This window comes from Monodelphis domestica, chromosome 1 (assembly GCF_027887165.1).
Source record: "Monodelphis domestica isolate mMonDom1 chromosome 1, mMonDom1.pri, whole genome shotgun sequence".
NCBI lineage: Eukaryota > Metazoa > Chordata > Mammalia > Didelphimorphia > Didelphidae > Monodelphis > Monodelphis domestica.
In genome coordinates this window covers 51,614,239-51,636,018 of record NC_077227.1, presented here as the reverse complement: position 1 = coordinate 51,636,018, position 21,780 = coordinate 51,614,239, and the positions used below count along the sequence as shown (strand labels likewise).

General features: G+C 42.5%; 1 long non-coding RNA gene across 3 annotated transcripts; it reads left to right on the top strand.

The window, feature by feature from the left end:
• The first annotated feature begins 864 nt into the window (after positions 1–864).
• Positions 865–20,765, top strand: LOC103099514 (uncharacterized). 3 transcript variants are annotated; one of them, XR_459999.2, is made up of 6 exons: positions 865–1,081; positions 7,233–7,301; positions 10,099–10,238; positions 11,691–11,756; positions 12,386–12,458; positions 20,351–20,765. It is a non-coding gene; the product is annotated as an uncharacterized LOC103099514 (long non-coding RNA). The 3 variants fall into 3 exon arrangements; XR_459998.2 differs by lacking the exon at positions 11,691–11,756 and adding an exon at positions 10,328–10,379; XR_459997.2 differs by lacking the exon at positions 11,691–11,756.
• Positions 20,766–21,780: the final 1,015 nt, after the last annotated feature.

Here is a 21,780-nt window from a genome sequence, read left to right as displayed (position 1 = left end):
TCAGCTATTCTCAGCCTCGTTGCCTCATTTTCTTTTCTGCAATAATAATAACACCAATATCCTACAGTGTTATTGTGAGAATCAAATGAGTTAGCATGTATATAGTGCTTGGTAATTATTAAGATGCCATGTAAATCCAGGCTGTTTTTATTTTTATGGAGAGGGTTTAGCTAGGCAGAGGGGATCCCATCAATCTCTTCGCATTACTACCAGCCACAGGAATTCTCATTACCTGAGACCTTGGAGATCTCTCAGGCTTGCCAGTTTCTGATACACCCTAGTATGAAAGGTGGTGTTGGATATACTAAGCCATCCCTAGGCGACCTGACCCTATGTAGAGCCCATCAGAATCCAGAGTGGGGTTCTCTAGCAGTCTCTTCTCTCTCTTTGCTAAAACTCTGACACAGTACTAATTTGCCATTAGAAAGCCCTAGGTCTTGAGTGGCAATGGGGGGAAAAGGAGGCCTGAGCTCTTAAATAAGATAATTACATGAAGTTCCTTAGGCTCCCTAGACAGAGTCCAGAATACTGGGAATGTCAAATAAAGAGTCTGGGACTGGGAACTCAAAAACCATGATTTGAGGCCCATTCTACCACCAACTACCTGTGTGACTTCAGGCAAGTAATTTTTCCCTCTAGGTTTGTTTCCTTTACCCACAAAACAGGAATGTCTCCAGCCAATTGGGTAGAAGCATCAGTGGTGAACTAATGGGAAGCCATAAGTGAGAGTCCCATTGGATGGGCAGGCATATATGGGTAATGAGCTGCATTGTGGCAAGGATAATCCAAAGTGATGAGATCATAGAACCATGTAAGTATTTGAGGGAAGCAGGAATGATCATTTATGCCTTCTTCCTTGGGGAATTTGTAAATATTACAACAATAACACAAAGAGGACTATGTCTTGGGAGATAGGGTTTTCCCCATCTTCCAAATGGAACAGTGAAGTCTAGGGGTAACCACAATCCTTAGGAGTGCCTCTCCCTAGAACCCAGACACCATGCTGAATTGGTATTCAGCTCCATTCCTTGGTTTTTACTGTCACAGAAAGCAGTAACCACATACAAAGGAAGCTGAATTGGTGAGTTACAAGACCTAGATTCTAGTCTTGGCTTTGCCTACTTTCCCTTGCTTGGTCTCAGTTTCCTTTTTTGTAAAATAAGGAAAAGCAGAGATGGTGGGGACCATAAAGCACACTGGATTTAAGGTCAGAATCCTAGTTCTGCTATTTGCTATCCATGTCACCCATGGCAAATCATATAGCTTATCCTGGCTTTAGTTTCCTCCTCTGTCAAATAATGGGGTTAGACTAAACAATCCCTAAGTTCTCTGCTAGTATATAATATCATGTTCCATAATGAGAGGAGCTCCAAAGTGCCTTGGAACTCTGACATTCTGTGGCTTTCTGTGATTCAATTAGATTGTAGTCTTCATAAGGACAAGGTATGGATCCTATCTATCTTTGTAACTTCATGCCATTTAGCAGTGGAGGGGGGGAGGTTTACACATAGTAGGTGGCTCATCAACACTTTTTGAATTAAATTAAATTCTCTGAGACAAATGAGGGAAGCCACTGGCTGCTGGGTACCAAGTGTGAGGTCTCCTGACTGGAGTCCTGACCTTGGAATGAGCCCAATGTTGACTGAGCTGGATGGCTGCCAAGGGTGGTTGGCATGTTCCTCTTCTCCATTCATTGCCAACCTGTCAATTATCCATTCCTCAAGGGGAATGAGGAAGGCTGAGATGTTGGGAATCCATGCCTGAAGCCCCAAACCTCATCAGAACCAGAACTTTTCCCAGAACTACCAGGCAAATGGACAGACGAGGCTGGCTGAGTGGCAGTTCTGGTCTTTTTCCTTCTAAATGCTCCCTGAGGTAGGGTTTAATGGGAAATGGAATGTTAGGAGTTGGGGGGAGTCGGGACACTGGCTGAACCACAAACTGGATAATTGGTCTCTGGATGTTATAGGCTCATCAGTCAATCAATCAGCATTTATTGCATGACTTGTGAAGGGTAGTGTGGAAGATATGTCTGATGGGGAGACATACAAGATACAGTCTCTGCCCTTCAGAAGCTCACAGTCTAGTTGGGGAGAGAACATCATATATTCAGAAAAACAATGCCAAATGGTCAAATGAATGATATAGACTGTAAGGTATATATAGAAGGGCCAGGAAGGGAAACAGTCATTCACAGTGGGCTGGGAAGAATCAAGGAAGCCTTCCTGGTGGAATTGAGAATTGAATTTGACCATGAAGACATTTAGATTTTGCCATAGATAGAGCACTGGACTTGGATTGGACATTGGATCAAGATTCAAATCCTGCCTCAGGCACTTGCTAGCCCTGTGACCCTGTGCAAGTCACTTAATCTCTTCAAGTCTCAGCTGCCTTTCTAAAAAATGGGAATAATGATAATTCCCTCCTCATAGGGTTGTTGTGAGGATCAAATGAGATAATATGCATAAAGCATTTTGTAAACTTTAAAGTCTCTAAATATTAGCTTTATTATGGCTATGCTTGAAGAATCAGTAGGATTTGATCACAGGGAGAGCAATCTGAGCAGGGGGATGGGTGTGATCAAAGGATGTTGAGTTCTGGGCACTGCAATAGAACAGTCTGGTAGGAGCAGAAAGTTCAAACAGATCTCTAGAGGGTTTAGATACATAGCTCCTGGCTGACAGATCTTTAATGAACAAGAGACTCACACTGAGCTTGGAGTCAAAAAACTAAGACCTAGGTCTGAGCGCTGACTCTGCGGCACTAATGTTGAGTTTCCATGTTGCCACTAACTCACAGTGTGACTATGAACAAATCATTTCCCCCTCTGGCCTCAGTTTCCTCTTGTATAAAACAAAATGATTCAATGGCATCATCTCTCAAATTCTGTGGTCAATCTAAAGAAGAAGGCTTTGTCAAACAAATATGAATGGAGTGAGGGGGGAATGCCCCATCTCTCAGCATTACCAGCCTTCATGGTCAGGCAGTGCCCAGTAGGCATTGGTAGTGGTAGGGTCACAAGCACTTCCTGCCTGCATTATGGTCCAGTGGTGAACAATGGATGAGCCTTTCTTTTTGCTCCTCACCTTCCCCTCAGTGTCAAAAGAATCAGAGTGATTGTTGATGTGGAGATGGAAAGAGAGAGGGTAGAAGAGGAAGGAGCCAGAGGAAAAAGCAGGAAGCTGCCTTTGATTCAGAGCCGGCTCTGCCAGCTCTGGCATCTCTCAGGGAGGTCAGGGAAGAAAACAGCCAGCTCTCTCCAAACCAAGCAGCCAATGGAGCTGGCCTGCTTGTTCCCCCAGCAATCCTTTCATGTTCCACAAAGCTCAGCAGCCATGGCAGAAGCACCTCCCATCTCAGGGAACAGAGAAAGGGCAGCTCTTGCCCACTCAGCTAGATTAGCACCTGAGGCTATGGGTGACTTTCTTGTCCAGCCTCAGCAAGGCTGGCCAGGAATTATTTTCTTCCCTGCCCCCTCTCTACCTTCTGCTCAAGCTATTGGGCTTCTATATGATCCAAGGCCTGGGGACCCCAGCCCTCTAAACTCAGCTTGGGGAGTTTGGGGCGGCAATGAAGAGGCAAGAGGTCATAGACAGAAATGGAGCAGGACGGGGAAACAGAGCTAAAGTAGGATGAATGATTTAGCTGCCAATGACCTGGAGAAAAGAGCTCTAGATTAGGACCTTGGAAAGCAAGAAAGAAACCCCTGATGTATAAATTACTCACTGAGATGACCTTGGATAAACTGACTGTTAGGTGCCTCAGTTTGCTCATTCCTACAATGGGTCCAGAAATCCCAATGGTGTGAAGGGAAAAATATGAAATCATGGAGAAAAAGTGCTTTGGCAGAAATGAAAAGCCATGTACAAATATGAAATGTCAATGCCATTATCAATGCTACTCACACTATATATACTGAGAGGGCAAGTGAAAGGTCCCAGATATCATTCTAAAGAGACCCAATCCTCCAATAACAAGCCCTTACATTCATATATCATTTTATATTCTCTGAGTACTTTCACACATAGTATTTAAGCGAGTCCTTGGAGCCACCTTGAGAGTGGGACAAGACATGGATTACTGTCATCCCTAAATGAGGAAACTGAGGCCCAGAGACTATACCAAAGTCAAGTACCAGTGGAACACATACTCTTCCATCCAGTGATATTAGCTTCCTAGTAATTCCATAAACAAGACTCTCCATCTCTAGGTTCCAGGGATTTTCTGTCTTCCATGCCTGGAACACTATCCTTCCTCCATTCAGACTGCTGACCTTCCTGCCTTCCTTTATTTATCTATTCATTCATTTATTTGTTTGTTTGTTTATTTATTTATTTATTTTTAGAGGGAGAGATTTTTTTATTTAGAATATTTTTCCATGATTCCATGATTCATGATTTTCATCCCCTCTTCCTTCCCCCCTCCCAGAGCTGACAAGCAATTCCACTGGGTTATCCATGTATCATTGTTCAAAACCTATTTCCATGTTATTCACATTTGCACCTTTGATCTTTGAATACCAAAACCCTGATCATATCCCCATACAATCATGTGATCAATCATATGTTTTTCTTCTGGGTTTCTACTCCCACAGTTCTTTCTCTGGATAGTGGATAGCTCTTCCATAAGTCCTTCAAAATTGTCCTAGGTCATTGCATTGGGGCTAGTAGAGGAGTCCATTACATTCAACTGTACCACAGTGTATCAGTCTCTGTGTACAATGTTTTCCTAGATCTGCTCCTTTCACTTTACATCAATTCCTGGTGGTCATTCTAGTTCACATGAGATTCCTCCAGTTCATTAATCCTTTGGGCACAATAGTATTTCATCACCATCAGATACCACAATTTGTTCAGCCATTCCCCAATCAAGGGACAACTCCTGTTTTCTGATTTTTTTGGCACCACAAAGAGCGCAGCTATAAATATTTTTGTACATGTCTTTTTCCTTAGTATCTTTTTAGGGTACAAACCCAGCAGTGCTATGGCTGGATCAAAGGGCAGACAGTCTTTTAGGGCCCTTTGGGCATAGTTCCAAATTGCCCTCCAGAATGGTTGGACCAATTTACAACTCCACCAGCAGTGTATTAGAGTCATTTTGCCACAGCCCCTCCAACATTTATCACTTTCCTTTGCTGCCATATTAGTCCTGGCTTCCTTTAACTCCCAAATAAAATTCCACCTTGTACAGGAAGCCTTCCCAGACATTCTGAATTACAGTGCCTTCTTCCCTCTGTGAATTATTTCCTATTTATCCTGCATGTATTACATTTATTTGCAAGTCTTCTACTCTATTAGATGGTGGGCTCTTTGAAGGCAGAAGTTGTCTTTTGTCTCTTTTTAAGTCTCTTTTAAGTCCCCAGGGCTTAGCACAGTGCCTGAAACATAGTAGGTGCTTAATCAATGGTTATTGATTGATAGAATTAATGAACTGGATCAGAACTTGGATCTAAAGACTGCAAGTCCAGCCTTCTTTCCATGTCATCCCCAGGCTTCCATTTCCTTTCTATTTCTCCTGAAATGAAAAATGTCTTCCTCTGTTAAAAATATATTAAAATAGGACACACTACAGGTCTTCTTTGTCCCCAGGAAGAGGCCTGCTTTGATGTCCAAATAGGAAATTATTGTAATTAATCCATTCAAGAGGTGGTGAGCTCTTAAACTGAGGTGGTCGCCAAATGAGTGGAGGGAAGGAGGTATTTTGGGGAGACGTCATAGATATAGAAATGATGAGATTTAACAACTGATTGGATATGTGGGATGAGTGAGAATGGGAGTTTAGGTTTTGAAATTGTGTCAAAAAACAGAAGAAAGTGAGAGTGATATTTTGGAAAAGGGAGGTGATGTGAAAAGATGACTATAGGGAGCAGCTAAGTGACTCAATAGATAGAGAGTCAGGCCTGATGATGGGGGGTTCTGGGTTCAAATTTGGCCTCAGACATTTCCTAACTATATGATCCTGGGTAAGTCTCTTAACCCCAGTTACCTAGCCCTTACCACTCTTCTTCCTTGGAACAAATATATAGCATTGATTCTAAAACAGAAAGAATATAAAGGTTTTAAATACATATATTATTTATTTATTTATTATATTTTAATTACATAGAGCAATAAAATGCATTTTTAAGGTTCTGTGTTGAGAATAATAAAATGGAATAATGTAATGGGCACTGAATTTGGAGTCAAAAGGACCTGAGTTCAAATCTTTACTACTCAATGGGGTTGCTTATCTTGTCCTTCAGATGAATGGTCTAGTTTGGAGGGGCTGAGGAAAGAGACATTATGAAAGAAGGTCTGCTTTATCCAGACCTTATCTAGCAATAGCCTTCAATCCCTAGGGTTTGTGCAATTCCCCAAATCACTCACTACCTGGGTGATCTTGAGCAACCATTTCTATTTCTTGTGCTCTACTCCCCTCATCTAGAAAATTAAAAGATAGAACTAGTCCAGAGAGGGTCACAAAACTCTAGAGTCCTGCTCAAACCAGATTAAAATGGAATTGGGGAATATTTAACAAAATAAATAAAAACACAATAAAATATAAATGTTTATTCATAGTTTTCTTCTGCTGGGATCTTTTTCTATTTGAGTTTAGTATTCCTTGACCAGATGATTTCTAAGGTCCCTTCTCGCACTGAAAATAGATATCTCTTCCACATTGCTGGGGTTAGGGGCACAGAAGCCCTATGATCTGGAAGATCTGCACAAAAGTTTTTGGCCCTCTCTTACTATCAGTGAAGAAGTGCAAATCTTTTCTTTTTCTGTTTTGTTATATTTACAACACCTTATTGTAAAATTTGGGTTAAGTATTTGGTCATAAGCCATATATACATAGGTCAATATCAAGTGTCATCTGTCTGTAACTTACAACCCCCCCCAATTCCCATTTTATCTCTTATGCCAACCCAAGTTGTATTGAAACCGTGATAAGGAAAGTAACAAAATAGGAATATCCATACTTTGGTTCCAATATATGAAACTGACTCTTGGGTAACTAAAATAACCATTCTTGATCCTAAAAAATAGATAAGGAAATACAGCTCCCTTCTTTTGTTGGAAAGGTGGGGGGGCTATGGGTGGAAAATGTTGTATATGATGTGATCAACATATCAGTTGATTTTATTTAGCTATTGTATCTTTGTTATAAAGGAACAAAATAAATTAATTAAGTATTAATCAATTTATTATTATTATTAAATAAATAAAATGCAATAAAATGTAATCCTATTATAGCTAGGAAATGGCATGACATGAAAACAAAAGACATCAACTGAGACTTAAATTCCACAGTTCTGGGAGAAGGTAAGTAGCACAGTGGATAAAGTACTAGCTCTGTAATTGGGAGGACCTGGATTCAAATCTGGCCTCCAAACACTTCCTAGCTGTGTGACCCTGGGAGAGTCACTTAATCCTGTTTGCCTAGCCTTGGCCCTTCTGTCTTGGAGTTATCACTAGAACAGAAGGTAAGGGCTTTTTAAAAAAAAATCCTGCAGTTCTGTAACCCTTGGTGGTAGAAGGGGAGAAAGGGGAGGAGTCACAATTTCCTTTTGGAAGAGGCAAGGAACTTGGGACCTGAAGGCTGTTTCCTTCAAAGGAAGCAAGTCTCTTCTCATGATGTCTCCTTTCCCAGTCTACTGAGGCTGGGGTATTTACCTGAAGGGCAAGGGAGGGCTTCCCAGTGGACACTGGGGCTTGAACCCTGGGATTGGGGAGAAGTTTCTGCTGCTTGTTCTATTCCTGGACAAGGAGTAGACAGCAGCCAGGATGTAGACCCCTGCACACTACCCTATAGCCTGGTTTCTTCTGCTGGGATCTTTTTCTATTTGAGTTTAGTATTCCTTGACCAGATGATTTCTAAGGTCCCTTCTCACACTGAAAATAGATATCTCTTCCACATTGCTGGGGTTAGGGGCATTAAAAGGTCTAACTTGGCCACTGGGGCTATAGAGAAAGTCAGAGAAGAAGAACCAGAGGTCTAGGTCAACAACTTGAGCCTTCTTAACCAAGGGCTATTTGGGGGCCATCTTGAAGAGCCGCTGGTCTGGTGCTGAGTGAACAACAAATAAGTTATGGGAACTAGTGAAAAGACCCTAGGACTGGCAGTGCTGAAATCTTGGTTCTAATTCTGCCTCTGCCACTAATTTGGCTAGGTGGTCTTGGATAAGTTATTTTAGGTAATGGTCTTAAGTAGACAATTGGTCATAAGAAGACTTAATGATCTTAAGTAGACTTACGAAGACCATTCTAATCTTCAGTTTATAAAATGAAGATATTAATACCTCTGTAGAGTAAATGGCATCATCACAGCTCATATTTATATGACATTTGAAAGCTTATTCTGAGAGAAGCAGCATGACCCCTGTCATCCCTATTTTATGGACGGGAAAACCAAGGCTCAGAGATGTTATGATTTCTCCAAGGTCAGTTGTCTCATAAGTGGGAGAGACAGGACATGATTCCAGAAAGATGAGGGTCCCAGGCCAGGGCATTTTCCTCTACCCCAAGCAGTTTCTCTTGCCTATAAAAGGGATTGAGCAAATTAAAGTCACCCTAGAAATATGAGGCAGGATTATTGAAATCTCTCCCCTTCCACTGCCCCTTGTTGCTCTTAACTTCCAATTCAATCTGCCTTGAAATTGTCTGGCTCCTGGCCACACATGGCCAGCCCTGGAGTAGCAGACCGATGTTTGCCCATCTGATAATTGAGCAAATAGCAAAGAGTCCCCTCTGCCCCTTGGAAATGGAAACATCTGAGCCCACTGGCCCAGGGAGCAGGGCAAGGGAAGAGTCTGGGGAGAATGAGGACCCAAACCCTCTCCCCATATCTTGAGCGAAGGGGCCGATGCCCCCACGTATGGTCCTCTGGGGCAGACGCTCAAGACTTCAGCCCAAGAGCCCTTAATGAGGTGGGTCCAGTGGTCTGCTCCACTCAGCGTCCCCTCTCAAGAGCTTTCTCGTTTCTCTGGCCACTGGCTTCTGTAGTTTGACTTTGGCCTCTGTCCCACTCGGAGCCCATTCCCCATCCAGCTGGGTCTGGATAGTTTATAACAGCTCCAAGCCTTGGCCTCATTCAGGGACTCTGGGGCTGGAGGTTAGAATCACACAATTTTCACATGTTAAAACCAGAAGGGCCCTGAGAGTTCATCTCTGGCCCAGCCCACTCATCTTACAGGGGAGAAAAGCAGAGCTCAGAGAGTGCCAGAGATGGGCCTGATGTTATTCAGCAGCATGTGTCCAAGCAGCCTCAGGGACAGTTCCTGGGGCCAATTGTTCAGCCAATAAGCTTTCACCAAGAACTTATTACAGGGTAGCTTGGTAGCACAGTGGATAGAGTGCCAGGCCTGGAGCTGGAAGGACCTAGATTCCAATCTGACCTCACACACTCCCTAGCTGTGTGACCCTGGGTGAGTCACTTAATTCTGTTTGCAATGGGCAAATCACATAACTCTTGTTGCCTAGTCTTTGTCACTTTTCTGTCTTAGAATCAAAACTAAGAAAGAAGGTAAGGGTTTAAATGGGAAGAAAAATTATTGAGTGGCAGACACTATGCCAAGAGCTGGGAACACAAAGAAAGGGGAAAACTGTCCCTGTATACAAGAAGCTTCTATTTTAACAGGGGAGACCACACATAAGTAATGGGGTTCATACGGGAAATATACAGTGTACGGAAAAGGGGATCTAAGAGGGGATTGGAGGAGGAAGCATTGCCAAGACAACATCGGGACCATTCTAACTCTGATCCATACCTAGGACACCCAATAACTAGACATTCTACCCCATAGTGCCTTTACCTTCTCATCCATAGACCCATTTTGCTCACAAGACATGACAGTCTCAAAAGCTACCACTTTAGCATGTGGGTTCCTAGAAGGACATCTGTCTTGGTCAGACATATCTGGAGTGTTGTGTTGAGTGGCGGACCTCACATTTGTTGTTGAAGTTTTTCATACCTTTACCTTCTGTCTTGGAATCAATACTGTGTACTGGTTCCAAGGCAAAGAGAGCTAAAGGCTGGGCAATGGGGGTTGTGACTTGCCCAGGGTCACACAGCTAGGAAGTAATTGAGGCCAGTTTTGAACCCATGACTTCCCATCTCTAGGACTGGCTCTCAATCCACTGAGCCACTTAACTGTCCCCAATGGACTCCACATTTTAAGAACATTGACACACTGGACTGGGTACCAAAGAAAATTAAGAAGATGATGGGAGGACCAGAGTCAGAGCCAAGGATAACTCAAAGTAAGTGGATTTGTTAATCTGGAAAATGGGATCCTGGGATTTGAAATGGTTATTGGAATCTTAGCTAGTCCATCCCACTTCCTTTTCAGATGATGAAAATGAGCCCCGAAGAGGCTAAGATGTTTAGCCAAGGTGACCCAGGTAATAAATGGCAGTTCCAGGACTCAAAGCTAGGGCTTGTGACCTTAAACCTAATATTCATTATGCAACATGGCATAGTATACAGAATGCTAAATTGGGAGCCAGGAAGAACTGAGTTCAAAACCTGTGTCTGACATTGATTATGTGACCTTGGGCAAATTACTTACCCTCTTGGTATGGCATCTACCAAATGAGGGGGTTGGATTACTTGGCCTTCTAGCACTAATCTAGAATTTTCTGATTGTTCCCCACAGTGCACCAGGGTCTTTCATGTCACGAGAGGGTCTCTAATACCTTCATTAGAAAGCATAGACATTTTGTTCTTCCCAATTTGGAGCTGCCCTGAGCCAGTAATTCTGTGTTTTTACTGTGATCCTGTGATTCAGGGACAGAGCCAGCTGTCTATCACACAATTCTCGTCCCCCGCTCCCCCCCTTCACTCTCTACCTGGGGCTATCACTCTCTGCTTGGTTTTGCAAAGCTCATGTTCATCAGTCACCTTTCTACAGTCTGAGCTGGCAAAAAGAAAAAAAAAAGGCAACCAGGCTGAGCTCCAGAGAGCTTTGATTCGTTCCCCAGGCAGATGGGAGGGCTTTGACCAGGAGGGCAGCTAGGAGACACACAGCCTCCTTCTTCATTAGGTTAGCCAGAGTGCAGACGTCTAATAGCGTTAAGGGCAGAAGGGGCCCTGGGGATGGAATGAATGCGAAATGATGCAGAGGTGCTAGAAGGGTGAGTCCATTCAAGCAATGTTAAAAGGACACTCACAGGTACTTTGTAATAAAAAAAAGAAAGAAAAGACAAAGAAAAAGACCCAAAAATCTGGCTTGTTAGAGAGAGAGAGAGAGAGAGAGAGAGAGAGAGAGAGAGAGAGAGAGAGAGAGAGAGAGAGAGAGAAGAGACTGACCCTGAATCATAGGAACCCCAGTGGTCTCTGGCCAACAGAGTGGGGTAAAAAGAACCCTCTTTTCAGAGTTAGAAGAGCTGAGTTCCAGTCCAAGCTGCCCTGGACACAGGGACAGACATTTAGCCTTTGGGCCCTTATTTACTCATCTGTAAAATGGGGGACTTGGATTATATCAGGGATTCTTAACTGGTACTTCATAAGCCTCTGATCGATGGATAGATTTCAAGGAATCAATAAACATGGATGGAAAAAATTCATCTTTTTATTCATGAACCTCTAATTAAAATTTAGCATTTCTTCCCATCATTCTGAGAAGGAGGTTCATGGACCAGACACTGTCAAAATGGCACCAGGATACATAAAGGGTCTCAGAGATCATCTAGTTCAAAACCTTCCTTTTACAGATGAGAAAGCTGAGGTCAATGGAAGTTAAATGACTTGCCTAGGTCATGCAAGCAAGAAGCTAAGAGGTAATATTTCAACATGGGTCCTCTTATTCCAGAACCAGTGTTCTTTCTCCTGAAGCACTCTATAAAGTCCTGGATGGATGGATGGATGGATGGATGGATGGATGGATGGATGGGTAGGTAAGTGAGTGAGTGAGTGAGTGGGTGAGTAAATGGATAGATGAGTGAGTAGATGGATGAGTGGGTGAATGTGGATGGTTAGGTGGATGGATGGATGGAATTAGACCTGAGATTTCATTGGTATCAGGAATTTCTAATAAGGTAACTCCTTCTACCAATGCAGAACTGAACCATTTTTTCAATTTATAGACTTAAAGAGTAGTTTGGGGCATGTAGAGGTTATGAGATTGGCCTGGGATCTCATAGCTTTCTGTTTCAGAGGCTTGGACCCAGGCTTTCCTGATTTTTAAGTTAGCCTTCTATGCTTTATACCACACATATTCTGTGTGTGTGTGTTTCATGACCAGTGGCAGCTCAATTTTTTTTACATGATGAAAACTGAAGAAGATATTCCTAGGTACTCATTTGGAGTAGAGTCTTCCAGGAGGATAGTAGGGTGGGGTTAGGAAGGAGGGAAAGAGGAATCAACTTACCTCAGGGTGAAGTCTCTTCTTTCCATGATTCCTCTTCAGGCTGAGACCAGAGTGAAGGAAAGAAGTAGGACCTGGCTGATGCCCAGTACTACAGCTGATAATATCCATAATGGTAATACTATTAATTTATATTTGTAAAGTTTTTGACAATTCTTCCATGACCGTGATAAGAATCATTCCCATTTTCTATCTCTCTCTTCCAACTCTTTTTCTTTCCCCATCAATTATGACACACACTGGATATGGATCAGAGATTTAGACCTAGAATAGAACTTTAACAAGTATTCCAATTTGTTCATTTTACAGATGAGGAAACTGAGGCCTAGAAAGGTTAATTGTCTTTCATTCTGTTTTCATGGCTCTCCAGAATCCATGATACTGCATTTTTCTCTGCCACTCCCCTACTCTCCTTTTGAAGCAAGGGCAAAACTTTCAGACTCTTTTCCCATCCTCAAGACCCATTATTGGCTCTCTAACCTTTCTTCTCCCACTTATAACCCTCTTGCATTTTTTTAGAAAAGAAAATGTTTATTTTACCCAGTCCCTCAAAGAATTCACACAGGTAGTAAGCAGCACAGTGCCTGGCAAACAGTAGGCACTCACTAAATGTTTATTGACTGACAGACAGCTGGGAGTGGAACCAGTCCTCTGACTCAGATCTAAAACACAAAGCTGTATTAACTACAAACCCTGGTATAGACTCAGAGAATTCAAGATTGACAGGCTTTAATTACTCAAGAAGACAGAATATTGGAGCCAGGAAAGGTCTCAATCCTTAAATGAATAAAAGGTGCCTTCCTTAAAGGATGCTATAAATAGGAGCTAATCTCATTGCCATTCATTCAATTATCATTTAGCACGCATTTTTAAGCACCTACTGTATTCATGATATCTATTGGATAATAGAAATGTCCATCTGACCCCAATGAATGGACACATCACCTAGTGCCTCACCTTGATATTGCTTGACTTTCCTTTGTAGCTGGAAAGCCACATCTATGATGACAAAGAACTTTGGATCTCAGTTCAAGAGCCTTGGGTTCGAATGCTGTCTCTATCACTTACTTGTACAGATTATTTCCTCTTTCTTGTCCTCAGTTCCATCATCCATCAAATGAAGGGTTTCTGCAAGGTCTCTATCAGCTCTAGGGTCTGTGATCCTACTGTGTGTTCTACAAGTTTCTGATTATTGAGTCTCATTGAGAAGTCAGGCATAGTGGGAAATGTATTGGATTTAGGATCAGAGGCCTTGAATTCAAATCCCATGTCTGTACCTAGAATTCATGTGACTTTGTCATTTAAGTGACAGTCATTTAAACGTACCTCAGTTTTCTTATCTATAGAAAGAGTGGTTTGGAATGGATAAACCCTGGCTCTCATTTGGCTCTAAATCTATGACCCTAGGATGCAAGGTCACAGAAAATTCACAGAAACCAAATCTCTAGATTTAGAGATTGTTGATATTTTCTCCAATGGCTTACAAAGGTTTCATTCAGGCCATTAAATGCATCAGCTCCAAATAACAACCTTGGGATGTAGGCATTAGATAGTATTGTCTCTGTTTTATAGATTAGGAAACTGAGGCTCAGAGATGTTGACTCATAGCATTTGCTAATGATTTTTCCCCCAATATAACATTAGCCACTGCTCTGATTCAATCCACAACCTGTCTTATGTATACAATAGACAAATACAGCCAATAGCAATAACTGAGTTCTTTGGAGAAAGAAACTTTAGAAAGTCACTGTGTAGACAGTTAGTCAGCTTTGGAAGTGGTTCCCCTTTCAGTGGATCCAAAAACACTTTTTAAGCTGCAGAGGCACAGCCTTGACTCATCCAATACGGCGCCTTATATAAAGGGTCTCTCTCTCTCTCTCTGTCTCTGAGACTAGCCAGTGGGATGGATTTGTGCTGAGCGTTCAGATTCATCCGCTTGGGAACAGACAGCTGGCCAGAGGTAGAGTTATCATCCTTGGTCAAGAACAGAGCAAGGTTAATTGATGCATATGGTAACGGGATCCTGAATGGTATCTTCATTAAGCCCAACGTTCTAACTTGCTAAACTCCCCAGTTGCCCAGCAGTGAGGTAGATGAACAATGTGGAAGTAGGTGTGTTCTATGGCCAGAACAATGGTCTTAGAAAGCTGATCTAGACCTGGAATGGACTCAGGAGTCATATAATCCAACCTCCTTATGGAAAAGCCCAACTTTCCATATCATTTTAGAGATGAGGAAATTTAAGTGACTTATTCAGTGTCACCAAAGTAATAAATGGCAGCAACAGAATTGGAACTCAGGTCCCATGACTTCATCATTCTTTCTATTACATTGAAGTAGCTGGGATAAGCTATATACAGGTGTCTCTCTTTAGCCATCTCATTTCTCCCACCACAAAAGGTGGCAGATTGCCTATGACTTCCAAGATTCAGGAGGCAACATAAAGTGAGACAATGTGATTATGGTTGTAGTTGTCCAGAGTACCCTGGAGACCTCAGTTCCAGTGTGAGCTTTGCCATTTCTGTGGGACCTACAGGAGATCATTCACTTACCTGAGCCTCAGTTTCCTCAGATGGATATAATCATTCTTGCACCATCTATCTCACAGAACTGAGGAGAGGCTTACAAGAAATCTTGTATGTGAAAATACTTGGAAATACGGGTTCTCTTCCAACTGCTTTGAGGTCCTTAGGACCAAGAAACAAGGTTCTCTTGCTTTCCCTAAAGGCCTTTTGGTTCTGCAAGTCCCATCTACCCAAAGGGAACATCTGTGGAAGGGTTTTGGCTCTGCCTCAAGCCATGTTCTGGCGGCCACTGGCCTCTGTCTCCATGAGTCTAGAAGGACTGCTAGGATGGACAGAGAAGATGGATTAGAAATGACTGAGCACCTCAAGAACCATCACCTGATGGAAAGAACCCTGGATCAAGAGGGAGGGGACTCAGGTTCTCATTCATACCTTATGCTTGACCTCCTTGTTGAGAGACCTATGGCAAGTCAACTAACTTTTGGGGGTTTCCTTTTTAGTTCTCCTTGGTTTTCTGTATATGTATGTATATATATGTATATATATATGTGTGTGTGTGCACATGAATACACATATGTGTATATATTAATACATAAAAATATAAATGTATATATCTATATATCACAGCTAAGTTGCATAGTGGTTAGAGCACTGGCCCGAGAACCAGAAAGACTCATCTTCCTGAGTTCAAATCTAGCCTCAGCCACTTACTAGCTGTATGACTCTGGGCAAGTCACTTAGCCCTGTTTGTCTCATTTCCTCATCTGTAAAATAAACTGGAGAAGGAAACAGAAAATTACTCTAGTATCTTTGCCAGGAAAATCCCAAATAGGGTCACAGAGAATCAGACACAACTGAAACAGCTGAAGAGCAAATATACACAATATGCTTGAGTATATACACAAACAGGTATTTTTCTATAAACATACATGTATGTATATAAATGGCGGGGGATCTTTTATCCTTAAGTAGATTGAGTATATGGAGCCAGAACAGAGATTATTCTTTTTTTCAAATGAGGAAACTAAGACTTAGTCAGATGACTTGTCCAAGGTCACACAGCAGAGGCAAGAAGAGATCTCAAATCTCATTCAGTGTCCTTTCCATTGAAACATGATTCTCTGCTACAGGTTTCAATGGCTTCATTTCTGGACCTCTAGACCCTGGCTTGAAGTAACTGCCTTGTCCTTGTCCATTTAGCTCCTACACTCCTTCTTTTTTGGAGGGGAAGGATGCCAGGGAGGGAAGGAGGTAGCTAAAGGGACTTAGTGGATTTCATAGGATAATCATTGAATTCCAGAGCTAGAAGAGTCCAGGGAATCCTTTGTTCTGCCATGAACTCATTATATGACCTTGGACAAGCTAATTCCCATTTCTGAGACTGTAAAGTGGGAGATTCCCATCCCCCAACCCATCTGTGACCTTCTATATTCTCTGTCCTCTCAGTTTTAAGACAGCAAAGCAAATGGAACATTGAACAGGAACCCAAGACAGAATATGAACCCAGGACAGAACCGGAATTAGCTGAGTGCCTATAACTGTGTATGTGTTTATGTGGCTTGCAAAAGCTCATTCCTGTACCTATCTGGAGGTATGAATATGTGTCACTATTATACATGCCTGTTCCATGCAGGTGCATATGTTGTAGACATATGTGAACGAAGGAAGGAAGGAAGGAAGGAAGGAAGGAAGGAAGGAAGGAAGGAAGGAAGGAAGGAAGGAAGGAAGGAAGGAAGGAAAACATTGTCCCCAAAAGGGAAGAGATAATAAAGCAGATTAGAGCAGACCTCTTCTGGCTGTGTGGGCCACCAATACTCAATTTCAGGGTATGTCTCTTCCTCTCTGGCTCCCTCTTGGCAGCCAGCCTTCTCCCTTGGTCCTTTTCATTGTTGTGGCCACACTAATAGCATGGCATAATGTGGCCAGATGTGAGGCGTGGAGTAGCCACCCAGTCCCCACGCTCTCCCTACTATGGGGCTCAGGTGTCCTGCTCCCCTGGTACCACAAACTGTTAAAAGATAGAGCAAGAAAATACAGAGGAGGTTTTGTGGGTGGCTGTGAGTATGGAGGGTGAGCTATGTGTGGGGACAGTGTCCAGGCAGATAGTCCTGGGCTTATATGTATAGCTTGTATGTTTGTATGGGAGGGGTAGGGAGAGGCTTTTATAAGCACATCTCTGATCTCATGGATATATTTCATGGGGTAGTTATCTGAGTGTCTGTCACTGTGCATGTGTTGAAATGGTTCGCAAAGGCTCATTCCCATACCTATCTGGAGATAGAAATCTATGTTGTGGTTATACACACATGTACCATGTATGTGTGAATCTTATAGACATACATGAAGGAAAGAAGAAGAGAAGGAAGGATGGAGGAGTCATGGAGGAAGGAAGAAAGGAAGGAGAGAGAGAGAGAGAGAGAGAGAGAGAGAGAGAGAGAGAGAGAGAGAGAGAGAGAGAGAGAGAGAGAGAGAGAGAGAGAGAGAGAGAGAGAATGTCCTGGGTACAATGCCAAGTAATTTAAGAGACATAATCCCATTTAATCCCCATCACAATCCCAGAAGGTAGGTACAATTATACCAATTTTAAAGTTAAGGAAACTGAGGAAGACAAAGATTAAGTGATCAGGGTCACCAGATGTCATTATGTGGCTCTTAGCCAAGGTCATATAGCTGGAAAACATCTGAGGCAGAATATGAACTCGGGTCTTCCTGCCTGCAGGCTCAGCATTCTATCCAAAGCATCACCTAACAAACAAAACAGAGAATTAGTCTATTAAGGCCTGAACTAACCTTTTATTTAGATCATAGAATCTGACACTGGAAAGGATCTTAAAGGCCTCTCAAGTCCAACCCCTCACTCTACAGATGGGGAAACTAGGGCTAAGAGTAACTTGCCAAGCATTTGGCATTAATTAATTAATTAGCATTAGAGTCCATGGTCTTAAGATTCTGAATTCCAGCTTTGACTGCTGTGGACAAGTCATAACCATTGGGTCAATTGACCCAAATGGAGATGGAGGAAGCAACAGAGGACTTGCCTACGAATATGAAGAGGCCCAATTGACTATGGTGTTTTAAGATATAGGTTGGTGGTGACAGAAGAGTGAGGAAAACACAGGCAAGGCTCAGACAGTTCCTCTCAATAGATGTGGTCTCTAGTCTGGTCCCTCTCCTTCAATCAACCTCCACTCCATCTTTTATTAATGATAATGAAGAAGTGAGGAGGGTTTATGACTGACCAACATCGAGAACTCAATCAGGAACCCTCATAAGAAACATTAAACAGCATCTAGACTCTTCTGGCATCGGGCTATTCATTCCTATTGGAGACAGATTGGGGATCTGCCTGGCATCCAATTGTGCCTGGGTGGAGAGTCAAGGAACTGAAGAAGGAAATGTGGTAGGGTGTGTGTGTGTGTGTGTGTGTGTGTGTGTGTGTGTGTGTGTGTGTGCATGTTTGTGAAAGGAGTTACATGAGATGTTTTGAACTGTGCACTTCAAACATACAACATAAATAAAAGAACATTTCCATCAATAACAATGAGAAGGACTTTTCCATCATCTATAAGTTTAGAGGATTTGAATGTGAATGCTATAGCAATAAACCTTTGGTGCAGCCTGGGAAGGCCAAAGTCTTGAATCAATGAGCAAAAGGCTTTCCTAAAATGGAGAGTAGGGTCTGGGGGAAGAGCAATGTCTATCTACCATGATCCAAAGTTGGCACCTCATTTCAATGAAGAGATCTTTGCACATCCTTATTGGCATTTTAGTTCTACCTACGGGAATCAGGTTTATGCCCATCTACTTGACCAAGAAAAGACATAGCATCATTAAAAAAATCACTGGGCTAGAAAACTCAGAGACATGGATCCTAGTCCTAGCTCTGGCATTAACATCCATTTTGCCACAAGGAAATCACTTTCCCATTCTGATATTCAGTTTCTATTTTTCTCTGGCAAGGGTGACAGACAGAGCATCATAGAGAGCTGATCTTAGAAAATGTACTTAACGATTGATTAATTACTAAATGATTGATTGATTGATTGATGATTGGCTGTTTGAGTAACAAGATGGAGAGATGTGAGCTTAGACTGATTCCAAACTGGTTGAATGGATGGAGCCAAAGGATAGTTACTAATGCTTCAATGTTAGCTTGGGAAAAGGTCTCCAATAAAGTGCCCCAGGAAACTGTGATTGGTTCTCTGCTATTCTCACATTTTTAGCAGTGCTTTAGACAAAATCACAGATGGCATGCTTACCTAATTATCAGGTGATTTGAAATTGGAGAGTCTAGCTAGCATACTGGATGAGAGAGTCAAGAACCAAGATAAGGCAGAATGCTAGGCCAATTCTATGAAATCTTATAATATAAAGTTTTACATCTTGGTTCAAAATCTCAGCTTCATTACACAGGGTAAGGGAGACATGACTAGACAGTAGTTCATCTGAAAAGAAGTAAAGATTTAAAGGCATGTAAACTAGAATGGTTTGACACCCAAACTACGTGATCTAATATGATCTCAGACCAAAATAAAAAGCTCAGGGTTTCCAGTCTGGATGAGAGTCTGGACTTAGAAGTCGTATGTATCTTCAAGTATCTGAAGGTCTTCTCATGGAAGAGGGATTAGACTTGTTTTCTGTGGCCCTTGAGGGGAAAACTAGGCTCAGTAGATGGAAACCTACAAAAGGGGGAATATAAGAAGTCCCTAACTATTATAGCTATGCAGAAGTGGGATGGGCTGCTTCAGGAAGGAGTAGGCTTTGCTAGAAGGGGTTCACTAGATATCTCTTAGCAAAGCCTAGATGATCCTACCACTTGGATGTACACAGGTAATGCTCTAGTATGTGCTGCACCAGATCCCTCTTCTAACTCAGACTCTGCTAGGACCTGTCCAAGGTTCTGTTCCACTCCATAGATTTTTGAGACTGTGTCATCTCCAAGCCATGAAGAAAGATCAGAACAGGCAGTTATTCTTAAAAGATCCTGTGATAAGGACCAAGAGCCTTGGATTGCTCTCCTTTCTTGTTGTGGCATTCGTTCCTCTAGAGAAGCTGCTACCACGGGTGATTCACTCTGATTGGATAGACCAACTCTCCCAGGTCAGCTTTCTCATAACTGTCTTGGCCAGCCTGCCCGTGCCTCCATGATTCATCATCCTGCTGCAGTGCCCTCATGGCCAGCTGCACAGTAAATGGAGCTGCTCCGGGGCCCAAGCAAACTTTGTGAGAAGGTCAAAGGCTGGGAGTGTTCCAGATAGAGGAAGGAATTGACAGACCAATCACACACAGCCATCTTCTAGTCCTGAATGTGTCCCTGGTCCATTACTCAGAAAACCTGTTGTTTTTCCCTTGTGTACCCAAACCCTGATTAGCCCTGCTCCGATCCCCTCCTCCAGGGTCCTTGGCAGGCGGCTAGCACCCTGTGGTAATTCTCCCCACTCTCTGGTGAGACAGGTCCTGATTTTTCATCCTCTCTTTGCAGATGGAGAAAAGCAAGAGATAAATTGAGTTCATCTGTCACAAAGCTGGCGGTTGGCAGAAACAGACGAGAGGAAAATAGTCGTGCACCTGAGGAGTCAACTCTAGCAGAGTGGAAGGAAAGGCACTCGTGGTGGGGAGACATGGGAAGACAGGGAGAAAGGCTTAGGGCCAATCATGTGACCCCAAATCCTATCTCCATAACCACTAGGTGCTTTATTTAAGACTCAGAAGATGCAGCTGGAAAGAACTCTAAGCCACAACCTAGAAAGATGTTTCCCTTTGCATATGGGAGTCAATCAACAACCACTGATTAAGCAATTACTATGAGCTGATAACTATGCTGAGTTCTCAGAATTTTTTTTAAATGATCCCTGCCCTCAAGGAGATTACATTCATAAATCAGCACATACAAGGCATTCATCCTTCATTTTTCATAAAGGACCAACAAGAGGGCAACTAGATGGCTAAATGGATTAGAGCCAGTCCTAGAAACAGGAGGTCCAAGGTTCAAATCTGTCCTCAGACAATTCCTGGCTGTGTGACCCTGGGCAAGTCATTTAACCCCCATTGCCTAGCCCTTACTGCTCTTCTACCTTAGAACCAATACACAGTATTGATTCTAAGATGAAATTTAAGGTTTTTTTAAAAAAGGTCCAACGAAATCATGGGGGTGATGCCATGGGAATTGAATTTAAGTGAAGCAGAGTTGCACAAAGTTCTGAGACACTAATGTCTGCTGACAAGAAAAAAGTCAAGACAACTGGTGGTGACCTGAGATGCAGTAGATAATATTGGCATCTTCTATGTCTGAGCAAGAATTAAGTCCTCCACAAAGTCTACTTCAGCCACCTTCATGGCTTGTGGAACAAATTGTTCTCATCTATCCATTGCACTGGGGGAAATCTTCACATGCCTGGGGTACACCCCCCCTAATTCACTGATAGATTTAAGGGACCATCAGTCACCCTCAAACTTATTTGACCCATCTGTCAAATCTGATTTTACCTGGGTATGGGAGGCACAGGTGAACGTTGAGTGAAAGGTGGACATCAAAAATGCATGAGCAGCTCTAAAAACAGTTTAAGCCCTCTCAACCAGATGCTAGTCCTCCCTGAACATGCGAAGTACCCCCTCCCAATAAATTCCATATGTAATTCTTCACTAAAAATCATAGAAGTAACAAGAACAAAAAATAAATCCATTAAAGATAATCATTGTGTAGCTTTAGGGCCTGAGGTACCCCCAGGCCCAAACACAATAAAAACAGTTTATAGATAGCCTCCAACCCATGAGTTCTAGGCATACAATTCAGAGTTTAGATTAGAGGGGCCTAAATGGCTCTGAATGGCTCACAAAATTCTAGAAGGGAGGAAAAAAAAGAAGGAAGGAAGGAAGGAAGGAAGGAAGGAAGGAAGGAAGGAAGGAAGGAAG